We start from the raw sequence: 9,494 nt of genomic DNA on the forward strand, positions 1-9,494 counted from the left end.
CAGCACAGCCACCACACAGCAGTTTGGCTGAGGTGGGTCCCTATGCATGCTTCACTTGGTTTGGATTTGCCATCAGGCTTAACTGTTGTCTTGTAAGACTATCAGATGCATGTAATGTAAATGGAATCAAAGGTGCTTTTAAACAGCAGGGTTGTTTTTCCTTCTGGTGCTGATCTGTCACCCTCTCTAGGCAAAAGGTAGGCTCCTAGAAAGGTGCATAGGAGAGGAAGGATTTTAATTCCTACATTTTTCACTAACAACTCATTACTGGCCACTGTCCAGAACAGATACTAGGCTAGTTAGACCTGTGGCCTGTCTCCGTATGCTAGGTCCTGGACTTCAAAGGACATTTGGGTCTGAGTTCTGGGAGCTATGTAAGGAAAGATAAATTTTCAAGGAATTGTTTCAAATGTCTCAGCACTGAAAAAAAACCTCACTTGCTGTCACAGACCACACACTACCATACATCAGCCTTTCATTTGAACCATCAGAAACCACCGTTAATTAAAGACTGATGGCACAACACAACTCCATTTCATTCCATTCTCTTACTTCACATGGTGACAACCTTCACAGTTTATACTAGCCAGGAAAGTAATAACAACACCTAAAAAGTGAAATCCTGTTCAACACTCCCACACTTGTGCTTGGTATCATTTTATGGGAGCTTTATTACGAATTGACAGCTATGCTTTGCCCTCAGTTACTACGTACTGGGGAAAGGCAAGCTGTTTGTTTCGGTGTATCCATGACAATACTTCTTTTAGTTGTTCGTAAGAGACCGACGCTCTGTTGATTGCAGTGGTGGTGTTTCCATATTGTAACCAATACTCTGTACTGTTACTAAAGTACTGTACATGTCTAGTTGCACAGCTGTGTTACTGAGTGTAGATTCTCACTATCTCATGTATGGTGCTATCTTTGTTGTTGTTGTTGGGAAAGAATCTTAGCAGTCGATTATTGCTTGGTATTTTTATTATAATACAGGGATATATTCTCCATGGCACTCATATCATTTAAGTTTTTCATTACAGAGTGAAATGTATATATATTTTTTCCATTAGCTGATTTGCATATGTACTGTATCCTTGGTAATGTTCTTTTTGGTGCTGGTTATAAATAGAAAATGTAAAAACAGTCAAACGGAATGGAAACAATTGTAAATGAAAGTCAAAACAAGAGAGGAGAGAATCATTCCATTGGGAAAAAAAGGAATATGTTGAATAATAAATTAATTTTTTTTCCATAACAACTTTAATAAGGTTTGTGAACATGAAACAAACACCCAAAACCTGCAAAGCAAACCAAACTGGCTAGCACGAAAATTAAGAGAAAGGAGTGAAGCTGTGAGTAGTACATTGTGCATCTGTCTAATACTGGACCGAGACTGGGATTTGGTTAAGTCTAGGCCAACTGCTTGATAGCTGTGGTAGGTGTAAGAGGTCATTTGTCAGTAAAGTTCTGGCATCTCAGAGTTCCCAGTGTGCTAACAAATCAAGAAGTGATGGTCTTGTCCCACTTGGGTTGCAAAATAAAGCAGAGGGAATGTTAATACCTGATGAATGGCTTGCAAGGTCTGTGGTCAGTGACACGGCAGCAGAAAATGCCTGTCTGGAGAAAGCGAGGCAGGCTCCACCTGGGGTGTTGCTGTGTTGCCTGAGCAGGCTGCAGAGAGGCTAAAGTCTGTACGCGGGTGGGGGAAGGTTTCTCAAGTCGTTTGAGAAGGTGTCTTTCAGTGTGTGTTGGAGCTGAGACGAAGTGGCAGCTTGCTGTGTGTTTACTGGTGGCTGCTCCGCAGCCACAACCTGATAATGAGGGCTGTTGAGCTTGTGGAAACGTATTGGAGCAAAACTACCCCATCCATTGGAAAGGTAGCTACACAACCAAGCTGCACACTTTCCTGGTGTGAAATAAATGGAATTCCTTCAGTGCCAAGTGTTTTGGATGTCATTGTTGTAGGCATTAGCCACAATCTTTGTACTATTTAACTCCCCCCCACCCACCCAGCATGGTGAAGATGTTTTTTGCAGGCAGCTGCGTACAGATGTGCCTGCAGGATCTTCTCCCATCCTGTCTTAAAAAGATGCCAGCATCTGTATTCCATTCCAGGTCAGTTCTTGTTAAAAAGACTTCTTGGAAGTTGAAGCAGCACCTCTTGAAAGCAGCCTTAAAATCAAACCAAAGTGTGGTTGGTGTGAGCATCCTTCTCCTAGAATTAGTCCCAGAAATGGAGTTCATAATAAAAATAGAACTCATTTACTGATCTCATGCTGGCTTCTTGGTGATGGCACAACACTGGTAGGGCTTCCTAGTTTCAGAGGTAGCTTTGGGAGACAGCAGCCTGGCTGCCATCACACATACATAGAAATGGCTGTAAAAAGCAGCAGAACTGTAGAAACTCATCCAAGTGTTGCTGTGTATTAACACATCATGGTGTTTGTGTGTTGCCTGGAATCAACATGTGATTGCAATTGTTGACCTGTTTAAACAATAAAACATAGCTATAAGCCTTTGGAAGCCAAAAGGCTTTAAATTAAGCTGGGATATGGCAATGGGTGGGAGGGTGTAGGGAATGCTGTCATGCATTTGGCTTGAAAGTTTCCTGGTATGTGCCAATATCTCTTCCATAAATCCAGTAGGCTTATATACTTAGTTTGGCTATTTTGCATGTAGCAGTTTGCTGGGGTTTTGTTACTCCTAATCCCCATCTTCTGACCAAGAAAACAGATGATTTGAAGTCATTGTCCTTCCCTGCGATCTCAGTTGTCTTTCTGAGACACCTCAGCCAAGATCATTAAAGGCAGGTGGGGTCAGATGGCTCTGGTGCTCTGGCACAAAAGTGCCAGGAAGAAAGTACAATCTCACCCCAGCTGCTTGGAGTTCAGTTCTGCCTCCACCAACTCGAAAAGGCTTAGTATAGATCACCTTACCCTGGCATCAGCCTCATGTGTCACCCAGAGTACTGCTGTTGGAAGACCTCACTCTGATGGCAGAGTGAAAACCAGACATTCCTTTGCACTTTCCTCAACACCACATGGGCCACTGGGAAAGGTGTGTTTGCTTCTTTTTTGAACAGTGTCAGCACAAACACTGATGTGCTCTGGAGTTCCAGGCGGAGAAGAACAATTCCTGCAGTTACTTTCTGTGCAGCCATGTTTCTGATGCCGTAAAGGAAGAAGCCATGGTAACCTACTTCCTGGCAAGTTACTTGTTGTCCTGCTGCAGTATGAAATTAGTGCACGAGCAGAGCTAAAGCATCTTCACCTTGGATGGGAAGAGCTGTAAAAGGAGAGTTTAAACAAGAATATATATAAGCAGAGAGGAACCACCAACTCCCCTGAGTGGTAACCACCCAGAAGGTAATAGGAGAGTCTCCAAACCTGACCTCCATGTGTCCTGCATCACCTCACCTCCGCTCATGCCCCTTTCATGTGACAGACCCCATGAAGAATGCCCAGAGGCTGCACTGTAGCACATTTACTGTTGTCAGAGCTGCCATGTCTGCCCCGTGCCTTACTGCAGCTGAGACACTGGCCAGGTCCGCACGGCCTGGGGTAGGTATCTGCCTTGGCTGCTGGGCTGGAGCCCAGTCACTGGGCTTGCTTGAACCTTGTGGTTTCCCTCAGCTCGTCTTGTTTGGCGCTGAAAGACCCCTGCCTGGGTGTTTCATCCTTTCATCCCACTGTGGCATGGGTGGAGCTGGAGCCTCCAGTGTGACTTGTCTGGGTCATGTAACAGGCCTTCCAATCCTCCTCAACCACAGGAGAGAGCAACTCTGCAAGCTCACCATGGTGCAGCCCACAGGACCTCAGCATGTTTGGCTGGCTCCTGGCACAGCTCTGTCTTGAGGTAAGCCCTGGCATCCTCGATGTCTCCAGTCTCTCCCAGGCCTCAGGAGGTTATAGCAGTCTCAGTGTGGCTCCAAAGATAGATGCTTGCCTTGTCCTTCCTCTTCCCATTTCCCACAGACATGCCTCATGGCCTTGTCCTCCCTTTATGATTTTCCCCTCTTGCTTGGCTTGCAGCTGCTTTGTCCCCCACAAACTCGTTTATGCTCACCGGGAAACATTGCCACCTTTCCAGGCTATATAAAATACCTTCCTTCATCTGCTCAAGAGGATTTAATCTCCTCCCTCAGCCCTCTGAAGAAAACTCTCTTCCTCATCATGCTTTGTAGTAGCCATCTGACTCCCTTCATTGTTGCTTTCTGGACGGTTTTGGTTCTGAGATCTTTTATAATGGTTCAGTGGTCTTTGTGCAGTGGAGTCTACACCCAGATATGGATGCTGGAAAGGCCACACCCAAAGAAATGGTCCTTCTCCAGAGCTGGGAGACCGCAGGTAGTCCTTGAGAAAAGGCAGATTCCCAAAGCAGCTATCCTGGGGTTATTGGCAGCAGTATTCTAAAAAGGCATGGAGATGAGCATAGACTGCTCCTGGCTTGAGTGAGCGAGCCTGTACTGTGGTTACTGCACTGGCCGGGAAGAGAAAGGGATATTCCCCTCTGGTTGTACATTGTCAGGCACATTCTGTGTTATTGGAAGTTGCAAAGGGTAAAATTCACATCACTTCAGAGATGCCCCTTACAGAAACTGGCTGCAAGATCCAGCCTCAAAATGTGGGCTGGCAGAGAGGGAAATGCTCATTTGTTCAGCAGGAGGAGAACTCCAGTAGCACAGCAGTCTGTGCAGCTGGCTCTGCTGCCCCAAAAAGCATCAGCTGTTGGGAGATCACTGACAGTAAGGTCATTGCATGCTCCAGCATCATTGTGCAGCCATCCTGGAGACAGGCAGCGAGACAGTTCAGGCTGTTGATGAATTGGTGAAAAAGGGGTATCCTCTCACAGGAGCTTTAGGTTGCACACAGATCTGTCCAACCACAACCTGGCCAGCAGAGCCAGACAAGCCATTCCTGGGGCTTTTTTCATTTTCTTGGAACAGGCATTATTTGAACATTTTGCAGCTTCCCTTTATTTCCCCAGCGCTGTATTTTTCCCCTTGATTCTGTCTCTAATGGCAAAAAGACCCAACCAGACTGCAGCTTTGTTTGGCACCAGACTTTCCTCCTGAGATGATCGCACAAGAAGCCTTTTATCACTTTGGCGGCTGCGAGCCAGAGCTGCTGGTGGTGGAAGTCGCCGGGACGGTAACCTCAGGCTGTGGGGGGATGAGAGTCAAGCTGAGGCTGTCAGCAAGGCGAGCTGCAGCAGCTGGAGCCTCTGCCAGGACACGTCAGTACTCCTGAGCGTGCTTCCCTCGGTGCTGCTCTCATTAAGGAAAAGGTATGAAATCCACATCTAGACTGAATTAGGCCTTTAAAAAAATTGAGTGTTGTGTAAAATACAAATCCTGTCCAGAGCCATGGTCTGACTCCTTAGGAAATCACTGCAAATTGAACCTCCCCTGCTCCCCACTGCCTAAGACCAACATGTCATCTCTTGGTTTTCTCACACAGCTGATTCACCTTCTGTACCACTCGCCCTGCATTGGCTTCAGCACTCTCACTTCAGCTTTGTGTCCTGGTTTGTGTCACGGAAGGAGGCTCCTGCTGAGCTGCCAGGCTGCTGCTCTCCTCAGGCCCACGGAGCAGGCCCACGGAGCTGCCCACTGGTGTCTTTCTCCCCATCCTTTCACAACACTGGCCAACAGCACCTCGAGGGGACTGTGACACTGAGACCAAGAAATGCTGGCAGTCCCATTTCACGGAGGGTAAGGAAGATTCCAGCTGTTATTTTTTTTCCCAACCATGTTTTGCTGAAGAAACTATTTTAAAAGGGAGAAAGAAGAACGTGTTATTGTGTAAGCAGGATGGAAAACAGCTTTCTGTGGGTTCCCAGGTATTTATGTGCCATTCTCTCTGTGACCTCATTATCACTGACATTGCCTGTGGCTGGCTGACTCTTCAGGTTGGATGGTTTTGCAACAGCTGTGTGCACAGCACCTTCCTTTCCAAGCAGTGCCTTTTCATGGCTTGGTTTATTTGTATGCAAGGCAACTGTGAGCTTATTGAGGCTTTCTATCAGCTGTACAAACTCACAGCAGAATCAGCTCTGTGTGTCTGTCCCTTCGCAGAATTACAGTTTTGGGGCAGTAGGGCCTTGGGGCAGCTCCTGGTCTTTCTCTAGAGGAACTGCTGCCTATGCTTATGCTGTGAGCTATGGAGTATCATTAGCTGTCCAAAGCACATTTGCTTATTTGTTGTCCAGCCTCCATTTTAGAATGGTTCTAAGAGCAGAAGTGTCTTTCTCTGTGAAAGAATTGACAAAAACATCCTCATATTTGTCAAGCCTTTCTTAGATGTTTTTCAGGGTATTGCTAAGACCTGCCAGGATCCTCCCCTTATCCTCCTTTGCCTTACCCCAGATACTTCCATTTTTGGCTAAAAAATCTGAAGTTTGGGATTTTTTTCTTGACCAACAATGTCAGCCAAACCCAGGCCTTTTTCTCTATTTTTTCCACTTAATTTTTAAACTATCTTCTGGCAAAACAGAAATGTTGTTTTGATGGAGATTTTTCAACCAGCTCTGCTCATCAGTTTCTGCCAGCAGTCACACAGGCAGAGCAGTGCATCTTCCAGGACAGAAGACTGTCCCAGGGCTGGACACCAGGCAGCAATGGTGAAGGCTTCTCTGCCTAGCTCTGTGCCCCAGCCAGCACTCTGCTCTTCTGCAAGCCTCAGACCTTAATGAGAGCCATCTTTCTAGAGATGTTTCCAACCTAAATCTCTCTTGGCAAGTCAGCACAGTTATTCAGGTACTTTGCCAGGTTCAGAGAAGATGTGGGTGGCATTCCTCTGAGTGAAGGAAGATGGGACTCAGAGGAGCCACGTTGTGCATCTCATCTGCATTGACCAATGCCTAGACCCCTCCAGGCAAGTACCAGTTGGCAGGGAAGGATGGGGAGATGGGGCTAGTCCAGCTCACTTTCAAAGCAAGCTCCAGTGTGCTGCTGTTTAGCAGAGATATTTAGATACACCAGAAACTGAGCCATAAGCAGTCTCCATGTAACCCTGAGGACCTCCAGGAACAAGATCCTAAAGTGGGCTTTTTACACTGAATCTGGGCTGTGAATTCAAAGGGAGCCCAGCTCCTCTTATTTTCTGGATTCTTGTGATAAGCTGAGAGACAAAGAAGGAAGATGCTCTTGCAGAGTGGGGCAGAAGCCACATCTCAGTGTTTGGCCTCTGCAGCTGAAGGAGCATCTGCACATTGGCTTTGTGGACAGTCTTCTCCGGGGATAGCCATCCTTCAGCAGTTCCTAATATTTGCAAAGGGAAAGACCTTTTAGATGTGCTGAGGTGTGTAGCCCTTCTCTGGCCATTGCTGATTTTAGAGGGTTAAGTTAGGAGCAGGAAATGCAGCGAATGAAGGACAGCCATTAATACTAAATGCTGCCCTTTGCCAGGTAGCCTTGTGTTATCTTTGCTCTTCTCTGAAACAGCTTCCAGTTTTCCTTGCAGGGCATTCTTTGCAAGGGTAGCAACTGAGGAGCTGTAACTTGGCACATCTCCACCTGCTTTTCTGTAGCAGTGCACATTTGTGCTCTGGGATTTGAAGAATTTCCTTTGCCTCCAGAACTGATATGCAAACAGTCAGCTGTGCAGACATCAATCTGTCCAGTAGATGTGCTGCGTGACCTAAGAAATAACGCAGGTGGTCAGCACCACGCTGGTGACTCCTGAATTTCTGCAGCAAAGAGACTCATTTCACTATGTCTAGAAGATGGGAGGTTCTGTGTACACCCTCTGCTCTGCTTGACTGATCACAAAACACTCACCAAGGTTCCCTCAATGGAAATCTTGATTTTGACCAAGGAAAGCAAAGATTCGCAGGAAATGAGAGCTCACAAATAGCTCAGAGGTCTTAAGACGCTTGTCTTAGCAGAGAGATGCTTGGGCCAGGGCAAAGGTAGAGCCTTGGGTGATCAGTGCACAGTTCTCCCAGCATCCATTTCTTTTACTTCCTTCAACAGGCATCAGCACTGTTGTGATAAAATCAGAAATGGGTCAGCTTAGTCTTCTGCTGCTGTAAGTCACACTATATACAGGTACTGCTATGTGAGCAGGTATGGAATGAGGGATGTTAAGCCTGGGAGAGATGAGTGTTGTGTAACCCAGATCATAGCATTTCTTCCACTAGTGATTCCATCACAGTAAAGAGCTGTGTGCTTGAGCTGCTGTGCATCCTGTGGGCCTAAGGGAAACATATCAAAGAGAAAGAAACAATGCTCCAGAGAGCCCCACGACTCTAAGCAAGTTGTTCTTCAGGACAATGGCCATTTCTGTTAAGTCTTTCTTTTCCAGTTGATACTTCTCAGGTTGCAAGGAGAGCCATTCTGCTCCTGAAGGCCCTAGCTGCAGACACAGCCTTGGAAGGGAAGCATGCTCTCATGGCTACAGCAAAGGAATGGGAAGCACGAGATCTGGCATGAAGTCCTGCTCCCACTGAAGCCAGTGGGATGTTTGCCACTGGCTTCAGGAGGAGCCAAGATTTTAGTCTCCATCCAGATTTGCTGGTGTGTTGGGCTATGCTGAGAGCAGGACCAGAAAGGGTTCTTGATCTGCTGATAAACCTGTTCCTGCCTCAGGTCCTTGCTGCAGATAGCTGGTTTCTCACCTCACATTGCCTCCTGCTTGCTTATGTTTTCAAATCATCTTCTTAGGTCAGAAGCTCTTTGAGGAAAAGCCTGACTGCATGCTCTATGCCTGTTGTATTGTCCCATGACCTGAGCTCCTGGACATCCTCACCATGAAAATCATCCCCTCCCTTGTGGATTAAGGACAGTGCAAGAGAGAGGCATAAAGCAAGGGCACAAGTATGGGATAAGTGGCTTCAATCAAGTAAAAGAGACGGATTTGCTCCAGGTAAGTAACAGTGCCTTTTCCTTCAGACAGCAGCTTGAATGAGCTCTAGATTTAACTCTTGATTGGTTCAAGAGAGCCTGAAGAAATTGTAAAGGTGACACAAGGATGGGCTTCCCTGTATCCCACTTCACACCAGTGTGAACCATTGGGAATCTTGATGTTACATGCACCACTCTTTCTCGTCTCCTCTTTCAGGGTTAGGTGGAAGCCAAATTGTGTTGGTCATGAGCCATGGTGTAGGTGCTAATGACCCTGAGAGTAAGCCTTTCCCAAATTATTATTGTTGCCCCTGTTAATCCCCCTGCCCAACTCAAAGGTTACCATGCTGCTGTAGTGACTTTAAATGTGAAGCAGTGCCTTACACGGTGCTTCATGATGCATTACATGCCCTCACGCCAGCGCTTGCAGCCCACACAGCATCCACTTTGGGGCAGGGTTAGTGCCCTCTGGGAGCAGGATCTCGGAGTGCCTGGAGATTACTGGATTATGTCAAGCAGCCCCATTTTGGCCTAGAGAGCAGCCATTGGTTTTATTTGAATGGACACATGGTGGAGCTTCTGCATGCCAAGGAGAAGAAACACTGCAAATAATTCTTGCTCTGTTTATGTTTCCCCCTGATCAGGCTGTCTATTA

The sequence above is a fragment of the Dryobates pubescens genome, chromosome 17 (assembly GCF_014839835.1).
Source record: "Dryobates pubescens isolate bDryPub1 chromosome 17, bDryPub1.pri, whole genome shotgun sequence".
Taxonomy (NCBI): Eukaryota; Metazoa; Chordata; class Aves; order Piciformes; family Picidae; genus Dryobates; species Dryobates pubescens.